At 38.0% G+C, this 27097-nt stretch overlaps 1 protein-coding gene across 1 annotated transcript in view; it reads left to right on the top strand.

Moving 5' to 3' along the window:
- Positions 1–4145: 4145 nt before the first annotated feature.
- raly (RALY heterogeneous nuclear ribonucleoprotein) overlaps positions 4146–27097 on the top strand; it is a 73179-nt gene continuing 50227 nt past the window's right edge. The window contains exons 1-2 of the mRNA XM_043242765.1: positions 4146–4267; positions 8756–8840. The gene's annotated coding sequence lies outside the window, so the exon portion shown is untranslated. The remainder of the gene's footprint in view (positions 4268–8755; positions 8841–27097) is intronic.

Below are 27097 nucleotides of genomic sequence, written 5' to 3'. Positions count from 1 at the left end.
ACACACACACACACACACACACACACACACACACACACACACACACACACACACACACACACACATATATATATATATCATCTTTGACATGCCCTTAAAACAATTATTGTACAAAAAATATATATAATTTTAAAATGCACAAATTTAATTGAAATAACCCACACACACACACATATGCGTGTCATTAGAAAGCAGAATGAAAAGAGCAATCCAAAATATGTGTGCTGATAATTTCTTATGAGGTTTTTTTGTGTGCTGCGTAAATAAGATCACTTGTTTGTGCTTGAAGAAATTTAGTGTGCTACATTTGCCCTCTTCCAGTAGTGTTCGTTCTCATTTTCCCCAGCCATTTCTACATCTATAATGTTTGAACATGAACCAAGAAAGCTTGTGTTCACGTGTGCAGCGGGACATATCGACAGGCAAGAATCTGAGCAAACAAACATCAAAGCTTAAATCACTTCTACCGTTTTTCATTTTTTGAACCTTTCTCTGAAAGGTTTTAGATATGCAGAGAACAGCTCAGATATGCAGTGCATCGTTTGATGCCATAACAGTTAAATTTCAGCCTGTACCCTTAGACCTCAAACTCTCATTCAGGTATTAGAAATATTTGCTGTAGTAGGAAGGAAAGCACACTAAATCATGTAGATGGGTGTTGTGAGTTAATGTGCATTATATTTTAAGGTTATAACCTCTGACTCCATGCGTCATTGAGATAGATCCTTGTGCAGCACTGACCTGAGGAAGATATCAATACATTATCGAGTGGCTCATTAACCTAAAGTTCAACCCAGCCACTGTTCTGTGAAAAACATCATAAGAATGCAAAAGACATTGTATATTTTCCTACTGTTTGGGCTGTTTATTGCGTCTATAAAGGAGTTCATAAAAGGGCTTCGGTTCAGGAGTAAAGCTAATAAACTGTTTTTGTTTTGTCTTATACCTTAAACACTTAAAGTACTATAAAAAAATATATTTTACACATTAGTGTTTATTCATAATCTTATAAATCCATCAGTTGTATTAAGCTAAATCAAGGTGATTAAGATAAATCACAGAGATTTTTTTTTCTAAATAAGATCAGCAAGGCCATCATAGTTTTGTTTTATTTTTTAACCCTTTAGTGAATTGATGAATTGCAGAAGACTGACATTAGCATGCTATAAAAATGCACAGATACAGAAAATGTTTACAATTCACACCAATGCTTCATCATGCATCATGCGACACTCAAAAATAAAGCCATAAATAAAGCTAGTATTTTAGTTATGCAGTTTTCACATTACATAATTGTCATTTTTATTCCTTTGAGCATTTTGTAAAATGTCCGCCATCTTATTTCATTATTTCTTCTTTCTTGCTCTTATAGGACAAAAGAACCTGCAGAGCAAGCCTGGGCATATGGCATTTTCTCGACCGTCTTCACCTCCATCGCACCATCCGCCTCGTGTTTGACGACGTGTTAACGCACGATCTCTGGGTACTGCGGCGTCCCCTGACCTTTGATTTTTCTGCACGCCCAGGATTGTCCTCATTTAAAAGGTCCCTCGGTGTTGACTTAAGGTGTTCAATTCAGCATCCAAGAATTATTGAGACTCTCGATTTTGTCAATATGTTTACAGTCAATGAGGAGCTAGGTTAGTTAACGGCTGGCCATCGCTCTACGTAATTACCTCTGGACTGACGAGTTAAAACGACCAAATAAGCATATTAGGATATTTCCACCTGATTTTTTTTCAAGCCAGTATAACGTAAGAGAAAGCATCGCTGTCGTGCTGCTGACAATCCGGACCGCTTTCAGCCGGTAATATTCAGCAGAGTGAATAATACGCCCATTTATTTCACTGCAAAAATGTCAAACACCCTCCAGAACATTGTATATTTATGATTCTGGCCTTCAGGCTGAGTTACAGGGCTACATCCACCTCAGGTTTTTGTGGTACCTGCTGTAAGTTGTTGCTTTTTGAAAGCGTCAGTGTTGCCTTTGCGGCTAATCTGCAAGAAAGGCGTTGGAAACATGTTAGATGAAATTCCGAGGCAAATTTCTTTCATTGTCTTCTTTCTGTAATGGCCTCTTTTAGAGGCGAGCATAAAATCGAGGCTCTTTTTGATATTGTTTTGCCGTTTTCTCGGAGGACCTGTGTGGCATTTAGCTTCTGTTTCTATTGCATCGCGTTTGAAATAAGCAAATCACAGTGCAACAAATCCACATAGATATCCAGTCTTTTGTCTACACCAGTCAGTTTTAATAGGATCTCTTCTTCAGGGCTTTTTTCCCCGTTAACAGGATTCAACAAATCTTGAGAGCACTATGGAGAGAGTTAAACTCTCAAGGGATGGTGTGAAGCTGTGAATTTGGAGGAGTTTCAACTGGAGCAGATGTGCAAGGACTAATGTGCGTTATTGATGCTTGGCTTTTTTCTCTCTCTCTCTCTCTCTGTCTCGATCTCTCTCCGTTGCTCTTCTGTCTTGGGGTAGGTTGTTTCCTAAATCCTCGTTCAGTTGTTTTCTCACTTACTGGCTTTCTGTTGCTTTTCCTACTCCGTCACAGTTGGCGTTTTCCTCCCACACTCCCTCGAAGTGTCACCTGCGCCTCTCACCTCCCGTGTTATCATTAATAGTGGCATATCTATATTTGTTTGCCCTGATAAATTTTTACTTCCCTCTGAGGAATTGAATTAAAATCTCGAGCTTTCAGTTTAATTTTATCTTGTAGCTCTGGGCTCAAGGCTAAGCTGTTGCTTGCACACGGTATGATGTCTCCATCACAACGTAAACAAAAAAATAGATGTGAAATGGGCGCATAAGCCCCACGGAGACACGGTAAATACCAGAGAAAAACATCTCGGTAATCCTTGCCCTAAGTGTCGCTGTCTGGCATTGTCTCATATCTTTGAGAGAGACATGGCTGCCTGAGTGTGTAGTGCTGTGTGTGTGTGTGTGTGTGTGTGTGATGTGAACTTTTGATATGCATTTTTCTTAACTATATAATAGAATACAGAATATGAATACAGTTTGTAATCTCTCGAGATATTTGATGTGCACGCATACAGTCTAACTGTTTTCACCCTTCTAGAAGTCTCGTAATCTGACAGCCTGATCAAATTGGAATTAACTTCAAAGTTGTGCATAATGCAATATACCTCTTAATGTTTGCAATAGCGCTGCAACACAATAAATAACATCAGTGGCATTGATGGTTCCATGAAGCATCTTTAATTACCACAGACCCAGAAAAGCTTCTTTATGGTGGTAAAAAAAGATTATTCAAATGTTTTAAGAGCTGTTTGCAAAACGCTGGAGTAATTGGTTATTTTATGGCATCGCTGCATGCAAAAGCCACCTTGACGCCTTTATTTGTAAAAGCACATGTTAGCTGAAGTATTCAGTATGCATACTGTGTACAGTGTGCAATTTTCTATTCTGCAGAAATAATAGTGTATATCACCGTGCCGTTGTAGACATTGTGTGTCATTCCACATAGTATTAAAAAAACAACAACAGCAAGCACAGGATGTTACATCGGATGGCATTGTTATCTGAAGGTTGTCACAATGCTGTCAGCATGTTTTACCGCAGCTCTGAACTATAAATTAAAATTCTCATAATGTTACCTGGACAACCACTACACAACACGTACACATCGCGGCCCTGAAGCGAGGCTCAGATGTCAGACTTTTCTGACGTTACAGATATAGAATATAATACGTTTGTTGGCTTGAAGCACTGGATGGAAGCGCTATAGGAATACCTGACAGACTCTTGAATTATTAACCTGGTCAATTGCGTGACAGATAGTTATGTGATGCCAGCTCAACTCGCCATGTACAATAAAGCCTGGTAACAACAACACTACGCAAAAAAATAAAAGTTTTCATTCATAAATTGATAGTAAATTGCTTCACATTTGTATTTTTGGTAATGCCTAGGTTGTAGCCTATGTCATGTCGTCAGACTCGGCTATTCACCTCGAGCGCGTAAATATCATTTGGATGCTATTCATCAAAAATACCGTTCCTTACTTAAGCTCAAAACTTTTTAAATGAGCAAATTACTGAGTTTAATTGCGAAATTACCGAGTGCAGCTTTAAGTAGCGCGTGTCTACCCCTGCGCAGTCGCAATGGTTTGCTCCACACCAGCGCTGTTTATACTGTCGAAGCGCCGCTCTCCTCAGACACTGCGCCGCTGACAGCTCCTCCTCGCGCGCTCTCTCTCTCTCTCTTGTTGCTCTTTCCACATTTTTGCTCTCTGACATTTTCACCGGTGAGTACTTTCTTCTCATTTTATCTTGTCTTCATCTTAACCTCTTTGCTACGTCCTCTTTTGATTTGGGATGCGCTTTGCATTTTGCTCTTCTTCTGAGTTCAGCCGACTCTCTCCTAAAGCCGGTTTTTAACGTTTTACCTTCTTGGAGAGGGGGGACGTCAGGTTTCGGTTAACTTCGGTCAGCTCTTGCGTACACTAGTTTCTTTATTTTGTACACGATCCCGTAAAGGAGCAAGCGCCGGACACGATTTTGTTTTGCTTTTAAATATTTTTGTTTTGTTTTGTTCTTCGTATATTTATCAGTTGGACGTTTACGCGTTGTTCCCCGGCGAATCGCATCAGTCCTTTTCTTCTTTTTTTCTTTTTATTTTCTCGGTTTGGAAAGAACATCTGTGTCTTAAAGTTGTGGAGCAATTTTGTTTTTTTTTTTATTTTTATTTTGATCAGATGGTATTTTTGTGATGTTTGCGCGTTCCGGAGCGCGTGTCAATGCAGCGCCGCGCGCGACTCTCCACTGCAGATCCTGCGAACATTTAAACACGTCTGGACTGTTGAATAACATCCCAGATCTGCGATTCCACCGCAGTTATCCACCTCATGCTACTGAGACACCGAAATTGTGGACAAATGCGTTGACTTGATTTAGTTCGCTGTGGTCTGTTTCAAGGGTCATTCATTCCACGAAACGTGTACATTTCTGGTATTACAAAGGTGATAAAATGCCATTTCTTTAGGATCTGTTTTTAATGTTACCAAATTGCATTTCATACGTCTTTAGCCAAATTGTTAATCTATGCTGGTGTATGTTGCATTTACCTAATGCTTTTATAAAACGGACAGATTTTAAGTTTCTTTAAGTTCCTAGATATTTGTAGCGTCTTAAAAAAAAAGAATAGGTTTGGAGAAACGAGTCTGGAGACAAAGTAGGCGTTCTCATAAAGAGAGAAAATAAGAGATGAAAATAAACTATGCTAATAATAAAAAAAAGTTGGTGTCAGATTGTCATTGTTGAAGACATTGTTTACATATATTAGCACTAAGGACACCGAGGCACCCTATTTGTGGAATGACCCTCCAAGCATGTTGTGAAATTGCTTCTGTGATTTCCTGGCTGTGTCTCAAAACCCGGTGCGCTGTCTACTTAGGCAGCGTTTTAGGGCATCTTATGTGTCTGGAGCTGACTGAAAACAAGCTTTATGTTGCAAAACAATGCAGTCGAGATGGATCGCCTTGCTTTATCATGCTGGTCTCGTACAAAGTCTCAAGTTCTTGCAAGTCAGCTGTAGCTTTTTTAATTATATCTAATTACAAGAGCAACAGTTTGATGTGTGGAAGATGTAACTGGACTAACAAATGTTTGTGGGGCGCAACAACGTGATGGTTTTAAATGCGATACCGCTGAACAAAAATAAAAAAAATAATGATGTTATGGTTATGTACTGCCCATGTTGCCACCTTATCTTCCGCAACACTTCGGAGGTTATGGCAAACAAGTAAAATGTATTCTCCTGTCTCTTTTCAAATATCGTGCTTCTTGTCTCTACGGATATAGACATATGCACTTCTTTTGAAAGTCCTCCATCGCTCCCTATGATCTTCAGTGCATGCACTTTGGCTGTAAAAGTCCATTATTTCCAGTATGTGGCCAGGTATGGATTTTAGTATTAAGAAAAGCGTACGGTTTGACCTTCCAAACACATTGAAGCACTTTACGCCATTTGTTCAAACCTTTTCTGAAGTAATGCTTTGTATTACTCATGCCCTTCAGTTGATGCGTTTCCAGTTTTGATTATGAAAAATATTTTGAAGGACTTGTTCTCTGTTTACTGTCATGCCATTATTTTTGCTTATGCACAGCGTAATGTCATTCTCATTAAATAACAGAATATTCCTTTAAGGTTAAGAGATGTGACTGTGTGATTTTTGTTGTTGTTTTTATTGGTTTGTCCATTACGGTCTTTCTCAGCTTGTGCTGCCTATTAGCTTATCTAGGGCATTGGTTGCCTTCCTCAAGGACAGCCAACTTAAGTTGACCACTTACAATTGCTGAATGCAAATAACACACTGCAGCGCCAGCACTAAAACCGAGACTTTTATAAAATAATGGGCCACTGCATTAAAATGAATTTACACGTTAGGACAAATCTTACAATGTTTGTATGCTTGAATGCCAGTAAAATATGTTTGCATATTTAAAAAAAAAGGTAGAATACTATTTAGACTAGTATTTAAAGCAATGTGATAAATCCAGGGAAACTTCACACTTGTCAAAAAGTGTTTTTCTATTGCTATTAATTATTTCTCAGTTTCTAGAAATGCACTATTAAGGTCACATGCTGAGTCTTGTGACTTCCCAATGTTCAAGATACTAACTATAACCCTGCTTAAAGTAGTTAGCGCATTGACATGGCGGTTGGATATATTTGGATTAGCTTGCAGCTTTGTCGTGAAAAGTTCAGATATTATTAGTTATTACACTTTTTTTCTTCCATCACAAGGTAGTGGGAAAAATTACTTTAAGCCAGCTAAATGTCAGGAACATTAAAGTCTTATGGGTATTTTTATGGTTTTTCAAACTTTTTCACAGTCAGGCCGTATTCATAATTTTCGAAATATCAAAAAGTAAAAAGGCTTATCAGACTAATTAATTCGTTCGGACAAGTCAGGCATCGTGAATTAGAAATTTAGATTACATGTACATGAATGTTTAATGAGTAAATTGGCAGTTGTGCTGTTAACACACTGTAGGTCTCAGTGATGTGTAATGAATTCAGTCAGTTAGTCACAGGAAATCATAACCTTGTTCTTTCACCCACATATCAACACAAACCTTGAAGTAAAAACCTGTTATATCTACCTATATATATATATATATATATATATATATATATATATATATATATATATATATATATATATATATATATATTCCATCAAGGTATGGTTTGTTAGGATGGAAAACATTTGGCCGAGATACAACTATTTGAAAATCTGGAATCTGAGGGTATACAAAAATGTAAATGCTGAGAAAATCAGCTTTAAAATTGTTCAGAAAAAATAAAAATGGAATAATTTTGCCCCATACTATGTATTTGCTATTGCTACATATAAACCCCAGTGACTTAAGACCGGTTTTGTGGTCCAGGGTCACATATATAAAAAAATCATAATTTACACTGAAGTGTTTCAGTGTCTGTAACTTAATGTTTGTGTGTGTGTGTGTGTGTGTTTGGGGTCTTTTTTAAGAATTAGAGTATTTTTTGATCCTAGATTTTTGTCATTTCAGCTTCAGTGTTTGATGTCTTCTAAAGTTTCTTCTTCAGTTAATGTATCTGAGTGATGTTTTGGGGAGGATGCGTGGCGTGACCGCCAGTGCTTACTACAGCAGGGGGCAGTGGCTGAGTGGACGGGATACTCTATGACTGGAATGCTCCTCAAATGTCAGTGGCTGCCGCCACCCAAACAACTAATCCCACAATAAAGCCCCTGCGACACATTCAGAATTAAACATCAGAACTGTGCTTAGATTGATCGTTCTCCACGACACACTCCATTTGGCCGGCCTTGATGTGAAGCAGGCTTATGTTTGTCAGCATCCTTGTGATTGAAATGATGGAATATCTCAAGTTACTCACGAGTTATGCCGTCAATGGAAGTTTCCATTAGGCGTGACTGTGAAAGAGGAGGCTTATGATGAGGGTCAAGAGAGAGACACTGAAATGAAAATATCACTTTTTTTTTCTCAAATTGAGCTTCCACTGGAAAATTTAAATTGGCTGTGCACTATTGGAGAACAAATTTCATCATGCCTTATTATTACTCATACTGTAGACCCTTCAAAATGAAGCTTCAAAAGTATTTGCTTCAGTAGTGCCATATATTAAATATTTATGGTTCCTTAAAGAACCTTTCAGTGAACAATTCTGAAAAGAATCATTAAGGAACTAAAATTCTAAATAATCTTTTGCCCTATAAATAGCATTTTTGTGAAATGGAAAGTTCATGGACCCGTAGATGCCAAAGAACTTTTATTTTTATGAGCCTGCAAACCCTGAACCGTAACTATTGCAATTCCCATCCTGCGATGTTTTGTGTTACAAACATGAATCATACCTCAAAACCGTGCAGCTTGTTGAAGACATTTTTCTGAGCAATAAAACTTGATATTTTTCATTTGACAGGTAAAAAAAAAAAACGTAATCGAAGGCACTTGAGCCGTATCTAGACCCTAATATCACAGAGACTTACAGTACTGTACTCTTTTGACTTTTGCCAGTAAGAAAACACTCAGAAAACTCTAGAAACTCTCAACATGATAGAAACAAATAAACAACCTATACCCGAGGCAGTGGAGTTTGCACAGTGAGGCGTTTTTTTTTTTTTCTTCAGAAAATGTAAAAATGCGTTACTCTTTCTTATGCAGTCATGCTCAGCTGCTTAAATCCTGCATGCTACTATAAGTATTTGCTTTGTTTTGAACCACAGGATCCCTCACGCACTCCAGGTCACAAGCGCTGGGACCGAACAGTATATCCGCATCCGTCTCCTGGTCACAGAAGAGATCTGAGAGGTACGTGCAACTCCGGTTCCCAAGCCTGAGTCTCTACAAACATAGATTTAGTGGTGTTTGATCTGAGCGGAGGTGTTAAAGTTCGGCGTTTATACTGACAAATGTTAACGGGGCTTTGGTGCGGAACTCTCATTGGGCGCAAAGCAGCATGCATATTCTCTGCAAATACTGAGAGGGGATTTTAAAGCCACTTCAGGTTTTTACACATACATAAAGGCTGCTTTTTACTTGTCTTTGACTGTTGCACTGATTTTCACTGCTTTCTCATGCACAAGCATCATGTTTTTAAGAAGTGCAACTTTAAAAAATGGATCTCAAGACTCTACTTTCTGCACAGATCAAGAACTGCTTGCAAACAAATATTCTGGTCAATTTTGATGTGAGAGAACAACAGGGGATGAATTGTTTTACTGAGGGAAGTGTTATTATGGATTATGGAAGGAACAGTTTGAAGTAAAATAGCCTTAATGATGGATTTCTTACAAGCACGCAGCTGTTCACTTCACATGACATCCGTTGATGGATCGGAGTGGTGTGGATTACTTGTGGATTATTGTGATGTTTTTCAGCTGTTTGAACTCTCATTCTGACGGCACCCATTCACTGCAGAGGATACACTGGTGATGCAATGACGAATTTAACTTAAACTATGCATCTCGGACGGTCTGAGAGGCAGTACTTTTTTAGAAAATGTTAATCGAGTGTATACTATTCCTTAAATATGCTGAAGTTGTTAAATAATAAAAAAACCCTGAAAACGGAAGTCATAGACCGCAGCTGTTTCTCTTTGGCTAAAAGTGCTCTTTGCAAAGACTATATGGCTTTCACAGAGACGGCCGTTATTTCTTAGGACACTTATATCAGTGAGATCTGTCAGGTACATTAATAAGCCCATTTTATACAGTATGTGTTATTAAAAATATTGCTTACAGCACCTTTAAAGTTTAATAGGTAAAGCATAAGGAAAGAAATATCTCAAATGAGATCTCGAATATCTCAGTTGTTTCACCTAGACTGTGGACAGAGATTAAAAGCAATGCGAATGGACAGTATTGCTAAAGTTTCCACCTTTGAGACATTTCTCATCTGAAGTCTCCTCTGGAGTTTCAAAAGACTTCATAATAAGTGCTCAGATTACCAAAGCCTGCAATCAGTCATTAGATTTGAACTTTCCTGACCAAACTGTCTGAGCTGTGCCAGATATTGCTATATATTAATAGCTGTCTCATTTATATCTATTTTTTATGATTTCTCATGAGAAATTTTAAAAAAAGGAATCTGAGACGATAATGAAATATAACAGAATTCCTAATCTTCTGTTTTGACCTCAAAGCAATAAAGTTCTTTTGGAGAGTTTGCTTTTAATAATACAGCATGCATATTTATTTTTTAAGCTGCGTATATTAAGCCATAAATGTCGGACCGGAGGATTTGTGTAGGAGAATTTGTGTTTATAACATCTGTGTAATATCTGTAAATTTGAAGCAAATTAAATTTTGATCTTTTCAGCGCCTGCATATAAAATCACTCTTCATTCAGTCACTAAACAGCAAACAATCTTGCAATCTGGGGAATATGATTTGCAAATTTGTTTTGAATGTGGGTGGGCTGAGTATTTTTAGACGAACTGAGCTAAATGTGTTTGGCATGAAAGTCTTGAATGAGCATTAATTAGAGGAAGCAGTGCAACAAGGTCGGCCTCGGTTTGGCGTTTTAGACAAGAATGTCTGGAACGAGGATCTTGATGAAAATGTTTTGAATAGTAAATGTGCATCAGAGATGCGACGAGCGGATCCCAGCAGTGATTTGAGCATCTCGCTCTAATCAGCACTAGCTAAGAAAGGGCATGTGAATTATAGATACACCTCTGTGAAAATTTCATGAAAATGTTATTCATGCGTTCAGATATGTCAAACGCCGACCACAACATTGGCCAGAGAGCGCGGCGAATCCTGCTTACCGAGAAAGAGAGAGGAGGTTAAAGGAAAGCGTGCGCCGCTTCACTTTAACTTAAATTAGCAGACTGAATTCAGTCATATCCACGGAAGAAAAGACAACAAGTTCTTTTGAAGTAAATTTCAGGAGCTATTTCCATCACCTGCCTCGCCAGGACTGCAATTAGGCTCATGCTTTGCAAATCAGAGCCAATTATGTGCGTTCAGTAAAAGCACTTTTTTTAGTGTAAGAACAAAATGAGCTTGCGGTGAATATATCTGATGCATTTCGTGGAAATGAGTAAGCATTTCCTTGGAACTCAACCCACATGGGGAGCTACCACCAGTGGTTAAATTAGGATTTTAGAGGCTTGCAATAGCATTATTATATACGCTACGTTTACGGTCAGTGGGATATTTTAAGAAATTACTTTTTTATTTCAGCTTGGATGCATTAAATTGATTGAAAATTGACAGTAGATGTCATTTATAATGTTACAAAAGAATTCCATTTCAAATAAACGCTGTTCTTTCTGAACTTACCGTCACATAAATATATAATATCACATAAATCTCCTATTTTAATATCGTTCAGTGTTTTGACACAGTATGTATTGTTAAAAGCACTGTACAAATAAAAGCGATTGATTGATAAATAACATTTTAAAGTATATTAAACTAGAAAATGATAACAATTTCATTTTAATCGTTAACGTTTAATAATATTTTGATAATAACGTAATTATTATTATATATGTTTTCATGTATATGTTTTGATATTACTGTTTTCAACAGATTTTTGAAATCAAATGAATGCAGAAAGAATTCTTTCAAAAGCAAAACTGACAAAATGTTGAAACATTTGTTATTGTGAGCTATACGGTGTTTAAAGTAAAGCATTGCACTTTTATGCATTAAAGTGAATGGCAAAGTGTGCCACTATATTTGTCAGAAAACAAACAGCACTCCCTTAAAAGCAAAATCAAATAAACACCCATGTGTAATCAATATACAAATACCACTCAAGTCTATACGGCATATGTCGCTTTGACTCAGTTTAACCCCGCCAGCTTATTTACAGAAGTGCTCTTGTTCATTGTACAATGCTCGTGACAGTGGTCAATATTGCTAGATGAAGAGAACATTCATTTGATGGATGAAATTCCAGTGAGCTTTAAGCCAAGTCATCGGTTTATTATATATTGCTGTGTGTTTTCTATCAATAATAAATGTTCCTTTCCTGCAGCATTTGCTGAAAGGAATATTTTCTATATAAGAAGACCTGACCTCTGCCATGAGTTATGGGTTAATTTAGGGTTCCTGTGTGTGTGTGTGTGTGTGTATGTTGATGTATTACACACAAATTGCACTCTCGCTATGTCTCACTCTTTGCAGCAGCTTGTCTAAAAAAATTACGCAGAAAACACACACACACACACAACCAAAATTCTAATGAAATATTAAACATTCTGGCACCTAAGGGGAAATGCTTCTAGTGTTAGACTTTATAATAAGGACATAATTTTCACAAATATTTGCTGTATTCTTGTGTCATATTCTTCTCATTTAAATTCCGAATCACTTTTACTTTAGTTTACGAATGTAAGTTCTCAAAGCCATCAGAAGTATATTGTATTCAGCTGTTTTCTGAATAGTACAAGATATGTGAAAGCGTTTATTGCTTAAAATTCCCTTAAGTAAACCTCATTATCAGCCAGCAGCTATTATACAAATCCACAACATGTCTTCTAAATCAAGTGTTTTATCTTTGTGACAGTATTGGTTTTTAGGCAGTACGAAATGTGGTTTATTGCATGAAGCAAAATATCACAAATGCATGTTCTTTATTATATCACGCTATGTTTAAAAAAAGTTCTTCTTTTTTTTTTTACCTTGGCCTACTGTAAGATTTTCTTCACAAGGCTGTAATAATCGGTTTCAGATCTCAGTGTGAGCTCAGATATTTCTGATCAAATGATCCGAGTTATTTTTTAAGCGCTAGAGATCTATTCCCGCGGTACTGTGCATCAACAATTGACTCATTTGGTTGTGTTTGCATTTCTTTCCAAAAAGAATCAAAGACAAAATTTATATTTCACTGAAACAGAACGAGCTGAAAACTTAATTAGGTTTAAACCTCTAAAAGCAAGCTTCTTCTCCTGAGCTGTAAAAGAGCAACCTCTGAGCAGCAAAACAACACACAGCAGAAATAACATTTAACAAACGCTAAAAGCTGTTGTTGGTTTTTTTTTTTTATTTAAAAAAATGTAGATGTATTTTCCATGCTTTATCTCTCTTAGTAAATGCATTACTGCCGAGCTGTGGTGGTGCACATTGGTGTCAGTTTGTATAGTTCATGAGTCGTTGCTCGTAACCCCGGGGGTCAAGCTTCTGAATTAATGAAGGAACCCTTTGCTGCAACAATATGACATCTGACAAGACTTTTCCCACCGCATGCCAAAGTCTTTCAATCTCTTGCTTTTCAGGTATTAAAACAGACATTATGTTATATAACTTTTTTTGACTATGAAGCTATTTATCATGACTATATGGCAAAAAAAAAAAATTTGGCCAGGATTGTCCAAAATATTTTTTTATACATTTTAAAAATATATATTTTAAGATTGGATTTTCTTTTTTTAATTTGTAGTACATTTTATGATATATGTATAAAGAGAGAGATAGATAGATACATAGATAGATAGAGTCACGTTTCCGCAGGAAAGACTCGAGACTCGAAAGTACAAAAAACTTAAACAGATTTAATTCTTTTTTTAGCAAAATAAATATACAAAAGCCAAAACAAAAACCACGAAAAAGAGCTTGGGAACAAAACATAGAGTAACATTGAACATTGAGACGTAGTAACGTTGAAACTTAGTAACTTTGATAATCCGACAACCGTGAACACAGAACACAGGGTTTATATACACAAGGAAATGAACTAAATTAACAAGACACGGCTGAAGACAATTAAACAAATTAAACACAATGGGAAGGCAGGGCACAGACAACACGTGGCTCGAGACAAAAACAATAACAAAAGTCCAGAGTGTGACATAATGCCCCCCTACCGGAAGGTGCGTCCTCGCACCTAAAGTAACAACAAACAAAAACAACAACTCGGAACTGGGAATACCGGATCTTGGGAGGAGGTTCCGGTGGAGGACGACCCCCAGGAGGGGGCAAGCAGACAGGAGTCCAGGGGGGCACAGAAGGAGGGAGGAGCCAGGGAGGACACAGGAGGAGTCCGGAGCAGGAGGAGATCCAGAGCCCAGCCATGATGGTCCATGGTGGCGCCGAAGGAGGGAGGAGCCATGGAGGAGGAGCGGCCATCGACTCCATGGGTCCGACCGACGGCGGAGCAGGTGGTGCAGAAGACTGAGGCCGAGGCGGAGAGCCGAAGAGCCAAGGTGACGTCGAGGCGCTGGAGGTCCGAGGCGACGCCGCCGGCTTCGGCGACTGACACGGAGACGGGGGACAGGAAGGACGCTGCGGAGCCAGAGCGACTGAGGACTGAGGTGGAGCCGGAGGGAAGGAGGAGCCTGACAGAGCCGGTGGGATGGAGGGACGAGGCGAAGCCGGAGGAGAGGAATCCCGAGGCGACGGATGGTCGACGACAGACCAAGGCGGAGCCGGAGGGACGATGGAGCCTGGTGGAGCTGGTGGACTGACGGACCACGGTGGAGAGGAGGGAGCTAGAAGCCCAGGGGGAGCCGACGGGTCTACGAGGCGAGGAGGAGTCCGGGACTCGGAGGCGGGACGGTGAGGCGAGGATCGTCCACCTCGGCGGCGATGGGGACCGGCAGACCCGTGGCGAGCTCGTGATGGAGAGCTGAGGATGAGCGCAGGGGCTGCTGGGATCCATCGTCATGGTGTGACTAGGTGGGAGGGTGAAAACTGGAAGCGCACGCAGGCGTGGGCACTGGAACTCGGGAGGCGCTCGGGGCGCGGGCACTGGAACTCGGGAGAGCGCTCGGGGCGCGGGCACTGGAACTGGGGAGCGCGGGGGCGCGGGCACTGGAAACTTCGGGGAGCGCTCGGGCGCGGGCACTGGAACTCGGGGCGCACAGGGAACAGTCTCTAGGACGCTAACAGGACGGCTGGGCGGGACCAGCGGGCTAACAGGACGGCTGGGCGGGACCAGCGGGCTAACAGGACGGCTGGGCGGGACCAGCGGGCTAACAGGACGGCTGGGCGGGACCAGCGGGCTAACAGGACGGCTGGGCGGGACCAGCGGGCTAACAGGACGGCTGGGCGGGACCAGCGGGCTAACAGGACGGCTGGGCGGGACCAGCGACTCAGGATACACGGGAGGTGCCCAGTCTAAGTCCACATCATTCAGTTCCTCTTGTAGATCCAGCAGCCCCAGTTGGATGATCAGCTCATCCTCAGCCGATGTGCAGTGGGCGGAGCTCCACTCCGCGCTCTCGCTGTCGGCTGTCTCCACCGCGGCAAGCTCTGATGCCCGCTCACGCACCTGGTCTGTCGCAATCGGCTCGGGTCGGTGGCGCTCCACGGCTCTGTCGCTCTCCTCAGCGATGGTTCCGTGGTCGTCCCCGGCTCAGCGATTGCGCCCTCCGTGGGCACAGGCCTGGCCTCCGCGACGCGGGGAGATGATGGGCTGGGTTCTGGATCTGGAATGGGGCTGGTGTCGTTGTCCTCCAGCGCAACCGTTATCGGCGAGTTGCAGGACACCAGCACCCACTCGATGTACGCGGCGACGCTCTCTCGAGGGCCGTCCCCGGACAGCTTTGCTCGTGTGGTGGTGTTCAGTCCGCGGAAGTGAATCGAGCACAAAAAGCCGTCCGGGAAGCGCGAGTAGTTCGCGAGGGCGAGGAAGTCCTTAGTATAGCCCTCGAGAGAGCGATCCTCCTGCTCCAGCAGGAGGATGAGGAAATTGGGTCGTTGTAGGGGGAATCCATGAAAAACAAACCCAAAAACAAAAAGGGGAAAAAACGCCGCTTTACTTTTATGGTCGGATTATCCTGTCACGATTCCGTGGTTTTCTCGGAAAGGACTCGGGACTCGAAATAAACTTAAATATATTTAATCCAAAAATGACAAAATAAATATACAAAAGCCAAAACAAAAACCACGAAAAGAGCTCGGGAACAAAACAGAGTACGTTGAAACATTGAGACGTAGTAACGTTGAAACTTAGTAACTTTGATAATCCGACCACCGTGAACACAGAACACAGGGTTTATATACACAAGGAAATGAACTAAATTAACAAGACACGGCTGAAGACAATTAAACAAATTAAACACAATGGGAAGGCAGGGCACAGACAACACGTGGCTCGAGACAAAAACAATAACAAAAGTCCAGAGTGTGACAGATAGATAGATTTATATGAAGCTTTAGTGAATATATATTTTAATTTTAAGTAGTATATTTCATGAAGCAGTTTATGTACTCATTTTGTAATAATTTTTTTTTCACTGTTTAACGAAAATAAATTTTCATTTTGAAAAATATACTCTCTTAATCTGCACAGTTTATTATGCATATACTTTTTTTAGTTTTTTTTTTTATTTAATTAAAGGATTTTAGCCATTTTTGATAGTAATGGAATGGGTTGTAAGCAGGAGTGAAACTGTAACCTTAGCAATGCTCTTGTTTAGTAATTCGTCAGTTTGTTTATAATAATCTATATATAGGTTGGAAGGGCTGAGGTATAGTGGTTAAAGCACAATGCTTCAATGCTGATTCTTGGTTTCTCTGTTTTTGACTGACTTTTTGCTGGCACAGCCCAAGTCATATCCCATCATGCCTTTCTTCTTGTCATTGTGTCATCTTGTCTGAACCGATTTGGCCAAGAATGGAGCATTACAAGCTTTTATTGTGCATCAAATAAAAGCTTGCTTTGCCATCTACAGTATCGAACATGTTGGAAGCCCGCTGTTGTCAGTCAGCTTCAGTGGGGCTCAGAAGTACACAAGCCCTCCATTTTCTCCAATATCTCTGGCTCAGGCCTAATCAGGCATGACTGATCCTTGAATCATTTACAAGAGGAACTGTTCCATCGCATAGAGTTCTGTTTTTTTGCCTGCTTGATTCTGCCAACAAACAACACACACGGATCAAGAGAGACCCCTGAAAGCCTCACATCCAGAAGAGCTACTTATGTGGTCTTGGGAAAAAAAAAAAAAAAAAAAGGAAAGAAAAATTAATCAGTGTTCAATCCTCGTCTTTGGCACACAGATTCATTTCAGGCTATTCACCAGATGAGATACGTATTGAGTTTTAAAATCTCTTCTCTTCAGGAACATGAACCCGGCGACTTCACATCTCAGGCTTCTCTGTGTTCTGTCTGGTTGTTAACCAGAAGACTTACAGGGTCATTCCTCTTCTCCGGTTCCTTTTGAAGTCTGTAACTCATAAATATTTAATATGCTTTTGTTGAAATGTACGTTTTTCATTAAAATGGTATATCAGACTTTTAGTAGTGTGATCTGGTCAAGCTCAGATGCTTAGTTATAATTAATAAAGTTTAATTGACAAAGCTTGTCTAGAGCATAGTTTTTATATTTGTATTATTAATGTATTCTTTGAGTATTAGATATAACAAAAAAGCATTAACAGTAGAGCGTATTTCTCAGTCAGTTATACTTTAATTATGGCTTGATTATTTACATAATTTAGGAGAACAAAGGTCAGGAAGGAACTGACCACAAAAGATACAGCAAACTTACTAATTTAACTTTCAGTTTGCAAGGAAATAATTTTTATTTCAAACTTTTTATTAGAGAAAGATCAACTGAATTGCCTATTTTGAAATTTAAAGCAGTGAAATAATTAGTGGCCTAATTGATACGATTTCCATCTGCGAAAATTTAATATTTAATCCATTACATTTAGACATAAATAGGAACAACCCATCTGTGGTCTGACTGACTGGGCTAGTCCACATTTGTTTTCTTGGGTAAAATGTGTTCAATTCTGAACAGATAGTATAAAATGTGTCGTTTTGAGTAAATTGGCCATCTGCAGCCCAATCGTAAATTGATTTAGGAATAGTATATTACATCAGTGCAGAAAAAAAAACCATTTCCTTCTGTCCTCAGGTATAGAGTGTAATCCTGAAGGAGAATGAATGAGAGCGCTGTCCTGTTATCACTAGTGGCTGTATCTGATAGGAAAATCACCACTTAATGGGAAGATAATGTGTCAATTAATTCTCCCTTAATGGCAGTGAAAAAAAGGTGAAAAGAAAAGAAGATAATTGTGTTACTTTGGGCTCAGCTCCTTTATCTTTGTCAGAAACATCCAAGTCGTGTGTTTCTGCTGTTGTCTTGAGCGCTGTTACTCAGTTAGACCTGTTGATTTATTTTCCTCTTCGTGCATTTTTTAATATAGGCTTATTAATAGGCGATTAATACCAGAAGCATGTCTTAGTTGCTGCTTAACCATGTAAAGCAGTGTATCCTTGTTTTAATCAGAGGACCCTAAATAGAATGTGTTAATTTTGTTAATGAAAGCCATGAGGGGGGAAAAAATAGCTGAGGGCTGCATGTATTTTACATTTATTTTTACAAAAATTGGTAGAAACTCTTTATATCCAAATCTGTGCTTTCTTAAGAAAAGGAAGAGGAGGAAAAATATAGACCTCTCCAGAGTTGCTGTCTGGGTTGCCAATAATCTCAAATCCCCCTATCAGCGCTTGCTGCTTAAAGAACACTATTTCTGCACTGTGTTTTTAATCTTCACAACCTGGCAACCACGTGGTATTAACTGAAGCTTATATATTTAGCAATGCGTAAGGAAGAAAATAGCTCTGATGAGCTGAAATGTTGACAAAGAAATCAACTGTAATTTTCAAAATTGTAAATTTATCTCCATTAAGATTTTCCAGTCAAAATGTAGTAAAGCCAATCTGTCTATGCATCAAACCGTAATAAATTTAATAACCTTTATAGCACCTTTCTATGCACTCAAAACATAAATGATTTTTAGAATTAATAATAGGAATTTCACAGTTTTAGATTTTGATACAAGCTTTTGAGCTTTCACTTACCACCTGTCATGTCTTTATTTGTGCTTTATCCATGCAGTGAAATCTCTCAAATGACAACAATCATCAGTTTAACCATAATTACTAAAGGTCTTTGAACGCTGAGTCCTATTTTTCCATTTTTAGTCATCCTTTTCATCCAAAATGCATGTTATGGATGCAAAAAATCAAACCTGATTCAAATTTTTTTTACGATGGACGAAAGTTTCAGAAACAGTACGTAAAGGTGAGTGACGCGATGTGAAGTCGTATTTATTCTTTAACGTGCAAAAATTTTTGATGAAAATGACAATGGACTTAAAATTATTAATGGTTCCTTGTTACGTGACGGTTCTAGTTTTAAATAACACGTAAGATGGACCATGGTCAACAGGAAACGGTCTCTTGGGGTAATTATTCTTTTCTTTTCCTCTTGAAAAGATGATTGGTTACTTGACCCTTAGAGGTCTTCTTTCCGAGTGGTTCCTTGAAAAGCATCTTTGCAAATGAGGCTCACAATTAGTACAGCAGCCTTTCACGACATCAAAATGCACAATAAACAAGAGAGCTGAAACTGAATTAGATTCTTTTTTTTTTATTAAAAAATGTTTTCAAAATTCAATATCCACTTGCATAAAACGGCTGAAGGTAAATCTTCAGAACTAGTCAAAGGGAATTTCTTGTATGATTACTGAAGCTTAAGACTTTGAGTCTGTTCGCCTTTTTGAATTTGCACAAGCTCAGAGATGTAAAGATGGGATGTTAATGAAATTTTTCTACATCTCTTGCTTGAGTTAATTACCATGGGTTACAAATCCTTCACCTTATGAAATCTTTGAAAGCTCGCTGTAGTCTTTTGATTTCCCGCCGCTGTCATTTGAATGCATTTCTGAGTGAGAAGTTTCTGCATAAAATCGTAACATCTCAGTGGAGCATATTTTCAGTCTGGCTTTTAACGCGATAAATCTGAGCGTAATCCAGCTAGCACATCTTGTACCCTACAGCATTTACACTTAGCCTCTTTTAATGAGTGTCTCTAAGGGTTTCCACTAATCCTGGTTAATCTCCTTTAATGGTGTGATGTATCCAATAACCAATTCAGCCCGCAGGACCGGATCGCCAGAGGGTCTGCATACTGGACCGCAAACATGAGGAACTTTGGAGAAATCTGGGGCACGTACTTTGCATTCACAGCTTCCATTTGGGGAAATCATTCGTGTGCATTGAAAACGAGCTCGGAGAGGGTGGATAGCCCTGATAGACATGGATATGGCATGCATTTGAAACTCTAGATATCCATTTTAGATGTTGAGATCTTGTAAAAGCAGCGTTTTGGCTGGCGAGCCTGGCCCTGCATGCTTTATCCGTGGACGCTTCTTCAGAGCTACTGTACTAGACTTCTGTGGCTTACAAAAAAGCTGCGAATTGGCTGTGAAGTGCATGAATTACAGATGTTTTCACTTTTCACTCGGCTTCGTTCGACTGTCTCTGATGATATGTCATTGCACATTTCTCCTGTCAAGCCTTCTGTTGCTCAATTAAGTCCTTAAATCAGGATGTCAGGCATTCCTCTACTGAACCTTTTAAGCCCTGAATGACACTTGGAGGCAACTTGGCACATATTCTTGATACCATAATTGATAGGCGCTGCATGTATGAAGACACCTTTGAAAAATAATGAGCATGTCAGATGCTTTATTCAATGGTTCTTCACACCCTTCACACCCTTGGCTCCAATTGAGATATCATCGGCGTCATTCATGCTGTCCCTTGACTTGGGCTGAAGTCTAAAATGCAATCTTGATCCATTTATAAACTCTTGTCAACTGAAAACCCACAGTTGGCTTCACTTGTAGGCTATTTTGGCTTTGCTAATGAAGCAAAAGGCCCTGGAGGTGCTGTATTATCGTGTACGTTCTGCACGTTGTTATTGAGCGTGAATTTGATAACTGACTCATAAATTCAAATTAGACTTTATGGAAATCAACATCTAAGTGACGGATTCAGAACAGTGCCTCGTTGCTTTTCTCCTTAGATCTCAGTCCCACACTTAAAAATAAAGGTTTTAGTAAAGAGTTAACAGTCTGCTGCCTGAAGAATGTTTATACTTTTATATGATGCCATTGCAGAACGTGTTTAAGCTCTGGTACTTGAAAAAAAAAAAAAAAAAAACATTATATATTTTGTAAATTCATATGAATCTTTTAAAACCTCTGAAAATTATGCATATACATATATATACATATATATGTATTTATTTGTTTATTATGTGGCTTCGTAATAAATAAAATATTAAAACTTAATTCGGTATTACGAGTACAATTAGTTAAATCATTATGTCATCCTGGTATCGCGGACTCCATCTCTCATTTCATACCAATGCAGCTGCTGCAACGATTGTTTTGAACACTGTAATGGATTATATGATAACTAACACACTGGTAAGATCTTTAAATCTTTCTGTCTTAAATCAATATCTGTTATCGCCATGAGTATTTTCTGTGGTGAAGTTGCGTGTAATACGTGCTATGACTGCACCGTTTCTTTCAAATGTCTAGTTTGAATTTGCCGCTTCCTGGCAGCGGCTTCTTCACTGAAGCTTTGCTTTCAAATATTTCAACTCAGATCAAGGTTTTATGTATAATTATTTACTTTTGTGGCAAGAAGCTGTGTAATAAGCGGGATAATGTATATCCAGCAGTTTGTTATCGTCTTATACAGTCTTATACAACTTTGCATCGGGCTGCCGATAAGCCTGCCAGGCTTTATTCTGTGATAACAACCTGCAGGATGAACATTATCCCTTACATTTTATTTTGTAGATTATATTACATTTTATTTGTGTATTATTTAGTATTTATGGAGTAATATTTATTTATTCATTAATAAAAGTATTATTATATATATATATATATATATATATATATATATATATATATATATATATATATATATATAATTTTTATTATATTTATTATATTATTTTATATATATATTTTTATTATATTTTTATATAAAAAATATTGTTTATAGATCATATGATGATATTTATAGATGATTTATAGAATGTACACAGTACACACACATAACATTAAGAATTAATTGTATTTGTGTGATTTGAATCATCATTGAAAATAATAGGAAAATATCTCAACATGTTGCAATATAGAATATATATATATATATATATATATATATATATATATATATATATATATATATATATATATATATATATATATATATATATAATTTAATTGTCATCAAAACTGCAGTATATGTATTTATTGTTATTATTTCATATTTTACATTTCATATTCTATTTGTTTTTTAAATACTGGTTGATAAGTCGAATGACAAAAATGGTTCTTGCTAAGCAAGTGGATCTTTCTTGAAAGAGTGAACTGATCTTTGAAGGAGAGTTTCTCCGTTAGATCATCGAGAGTTTTACAACAACATGTGCAAATTGCCATGTGGACTTATTTTTATTTTATTTCTCTCAGTAGGGAGTTAGTGCGACCTTGACACGGAGTGTGTGAAGAGGAACTATTGTGCCAGCGACCTTTCCGCAATTTCCAAGTGTTCGGATCAGCTAGAATATTCAGAAACGGTTAGCATCAGATTAGAGGGGCAGAGTGATCCAGACGAGTCCCGGTGGCAAGTTCCGACACTAAAATGTCACAGGCCAAGGGGTTCGGAAATGTGGATGGTGATGTATTTTTAGGTTGACGAGTCAGAATTAGCACTTTCCTTCAGCAAGATGTGAAAGTACACAGTGGCTGATAGGAGACTGCACTTGCCGCACTCTATGTGAGCTTTTATGTGTTTTATTGTCAATTATGTTTGATGGAAAGGCAGGTATACAGTCACTTCACCATATGGCTGTCGGAAATGGAATTGCCGTGTGGATGTCACATTCATTGCCTTAACTGGATTTGCTCAGCCGACCAGCTTGCAGAGATGACCCCCCTTCGGCCTCATACAGCTCTTAAAGAGTCAGAATCCATGTGAATGTTTCGCTGAATGGATTTCAGAGGCCGGTGCGCATATATCTATCTCCACAGCTCTCATATTGCCGTTATGACAGCAGCACTAAAAATGACATTACCAGTTTTATCTTCATGAGATATGAAGGATTGTGATCTAATTCACTAGCATTACTACTTTGGAGTACAGATCGCATCCGTTTGTATAAAAAATTCATAATGCTTAATTTTAATGGAACAGATCATCCAAAAAAGTTCTGTCGTTTACTCTAGAATTCTGTCTGTTCCTCACAGAAAGCTGTCATATGACTTCAGAAGGCTTAGTAATATTTTTTTATTATCATAGATAATGTGGGCTTATTTTATCTGTCATTTGTTTCTCATTTTGGAGCGCCGGCCCACATTTCCATACACTTTTATTGTTATACAAAAATGCATTTTATCGTTACACGGTCATGTTGGTTTGGAAAAACGTGAAAATAAGTAAACAATCATTTAAATTATTTAAAAGTTAATTTCTTCATTGCTTCAGCAATTTCTGTCATATTTTTTGTTGCTTGGCATTCCAGCTAGTAATTAATTTTGCAGTGTTTTCATTATTTGTTTTTATATTATTTATTATTTACTTATTTTCAAGTGTTTTTTGCCAATTGACTGCAGACCCATTTGTACAAATGCATCTTTTTTATTTTTATCTTAATGTCAGCCTGATTATAAATATGTTAGCATTTGAATTTTTCTCCAAGATAATGTATCAAAACATTACTGAATATTGATATTGTTGCTGTCAAACGAGCAATTGTGATTAATCGCATCCAGAATAAATTTTTTTAACGTAATATATAAGTGTGCACTGTGTATATGTATTTTGTGTATATACATACAAGCACATGCATGTACATATATAAGAAAAATATACTGTGTTTATATATTGAATGTATTTATATATAATAGATTTAATAAAATAAATATGCAAATGTATGTATATATATGTATATATATATATATATATATATATATATATATATATATATATATATATATATATATATATATATATATACTTTTATGTTGGATGCGATTAATCGTTTGACAGCACTTATTGATATATTAAGACATAGATGTAGCCATATGTTTTGTTTTTTGTTTTAATTAAAAAACTGGACATGGAAGCTAATTAAAAAATTGTGAATCATACATCTTCTTTCCATCAATGTGTTCTTTCTGCTTCACTCTCAATTTGTTTTGTTTTTCTTTTCTAGGCCACATTTTCTGTAGCCAATGGGTCGTAATGATAAAGACCCGGGGTGAAACCCATTTAACATGGGATTGAAAAGCAGCGTTGCTCATGAAAAACATGTACTGCTAAATATCCTATACAAGCAATCAGATGTCTTCAGCCCATCCATAGAAGCGTCGCCTCTTCTTTTTATTGAATTCTGTGTTTTTTCTACACCGGCGGACTTCAAGGACGTCCTAGGCATTTTGAATGGCATTTCTCTGATGCTATACAAGACACTATACTGATCTACATCTGCGTTTGTTGAGCTGTAAGCAGTGCAGATTGGTAGTATCTTGTCATACGATTTCTTTATTAATGAACATTTCTTTATTATTAATTTCTGAGTATTACAGTTACAATTACAATTTAGCTCAGTTTGAAAAGCCACACATGAATTGGTGTTTGTGCATGATTGTGCAACTACACATTTGAGATTATTTATTGCAAACCATTTTTTTGCCTGAAGACAATGTTTGCCAGTGCAGAAATCACCTCCACTGTGCTAGGATGCTCTGGGCTGTTTGCCCAATCTCTGTGATATTTTTCTCTCTGGTTTTCTTTCAGTGTAAGTTTTAGGTAAGTATTTATGGTCTGCCAGGTATATTTAGTCTGAGGCACATACATCTAACCATTAAAAAAAAGTGAACTGTGTTTGTGTATCTTGGTATATTGGTGTGTTTGTTAGGAAGAATTGCTGGCTAGTGATTTAAACGTGACGTGAACATGATTCTTTACATTGCACTTAATCTTAAGCGGATCATTTTTAAAGAATGGACTGAACTCACAGAAAGATATTTTGAAAAAAGTTTGTAACCAGGCTGTTTCAGGTCACCGTTGCCTTCCATAGTAGGAAAAAAATACTATGGAAGCCAATGCTGACCCAAATCAGCCAGGTTACAAGCTTTTTTAACAAATTAATAATAAATAAACCACGGGAATGTACATTTTAAGAAAAATTTGCTTAATTCTTGTCTAAGAAAAAACACCTTTAGTGGTCCTAAAAACAGGCATCATTTTCTATAGGAAAGATATCATTTGTATGTTTTCCTTTGGTTTTGGAAGAGAAGCATGACCTAAACATGCTGTTGAGGTGTTTCATATGGTTCGTCCAGATGTGCGTGAGCAGTGGATCAAGTGAGAGAGACTTATTGTGTATGTGAGCGAAGATACTGATTGTGTCTGAGGAACTGGTCCAAGTCATGTAATCTTGCCCTGTGTGTGTTTGCTCGTCTTTGTGAGTGTGTGTGCAGTACACAGTTGAAGAGGGCTTAACAGATTGCTTGCCCATTGAGGTCTGACCTTTACTGTCAGTAGAACACTATAAAGCCCTGCGCTGTACCCTACAGTCAGGCAGAATACTAACTAGGCCAAGTCCAGCTGTGCTGGCCGTATCTCTTTGCCCAAGGTGGGGATGTGAAACTGAAGATTTCACAGCCATGTCAATGTAATGTGGAGATTTTGAGGGGCCTTTGAACTGCCCCGAAGGATAACCTCCTGGCAAAATAAGATCTAGTTTTCATCAGACAGCTTGGAAGACGGATCAGAGTACCGAGACAGAAAATATGGCCCGGAACTGATCACTGAACAAGCCAAAGACAATGGAAAATAATTGACTGGCTCTGGAAAGCACACAGTGTGCTTCTGAACTGAGAGGTAAGATTAAGAAAGCCTGACTACTAAATTAGTGAGTTAGGAAGCATTGTAGTTGCATGTGAAAATTCATCCACTTACTTTGTAACTCATTTTATGGTAAAACTTTATTTTATAGTGTTTTTGTTAGATGTTACATGTACTATAGTAATGACAATAAATTATGCATAGTTGCATGAAACTAACCTTAAACCAAATCATAACCCTATCGCATGCAAGTAGATGTTGTCAATTAATACAAGAATGAATTACACTTTAAGATGGGCACCTTAAAGGAATATTTTCATTTTCATTTTGTCATCATTTGCTCAGTAGTTCCAAATCTGTATGAATTTCTTTGTTCTGCCGAACACAAAGGAAGATATTTTGAAAGAAGTTTGTAACCAGGATGTTTTGGGTCACCATTAACTTCCATAGTAGGAAAAAAATATTATGGAAGTTCATACAGGTTTGGAAGTGCTTGAGAGTAAGTAAATGATGACAGAATTTTTACCTGAAAAAATATCATATTTTCTTAGCATAGTTATTTGATAGTTTTCACAATGAAGTGATGCGCTAATATATAATATGCATGTGTGTATATATTTTTCGTAATTGTAATTAAATATAATAGTAGTCATTCAAATATTTTACCATATAATTATGTCATATATTAAAATAAATGCATGAAAAATTATGTATGAAAAAATATATTTTTAATATAAATACACACACCTATTAATTTGTATTGCATTAATAAACAGAAAAATATTATGTATTACGTAAATATAAGTATTAATTTATTTTAAACTTTATTCTTCTTTTTATATAGTTCCATATATATATCTTTCTTATCTACATTGATTTATCGGTGGTGGTCCGCCACAGTATCCGGATCGAACACAAATACCCACCGTCTGCTGCCATCAGCTCCTGCATCTCTCACATGCGAGTGCAAGATTAGCACAATGCTTAGCAACTTTCAGACCCTTTTGGTGACTTTTTTCCCGGAGTGGGTGCATACTGATAAACTTTTTTCCAAACTGCCCTGCGAGCGCAAGCTCTGACTCTCTCTCTCTCTCTCTCTCTCTGCATCTATTCTGTGCAACGAGCGGCAGAGAAGCAGCGCTTTCAGTACCGCCGTACCGCAGCAGACTCGTCAATAATAAATGAGTACAAAATAGAGTTTCCAAGCACCTGTCGCTTATTGACTGTTTGGACTTTTAAATATGAACATAATGCTCATAGTTTGTTAGAAACACAGACGGCTCGCCGAATGAGACGAAACATTGATATATCCAAGACTGTCACTTATAGTTACCTATTAGTGCAAGTTTGATATATATTGTTCTCATCAGAAGATGTTGCGATTATAAATGAGGATTTAAGACGTATAGTGAGAATGATTCCTGTGTAGTATTAATAGG

Source organism: Puntigrus tetrazona, chromosome 6 (genome assembly GCF_018831695.1).
Source record: "Puntigrus tetrazona isolate hp1 chromosome 6, ASM1883169v1, whole genome shotgun sequence".
NCBI classification, from domain to species: domain Eukaryota; kingdom Metazoa; phylum Chordata; class Actinopteri; order Cypriniformes; family Cyprinidae; genus Puntigrus; species Puntigrus tetrazona.
Note: the sequence above shows the minus strand (reverse complement) of the source record. Positions and strands in the feature narration are given on the sequence as shown.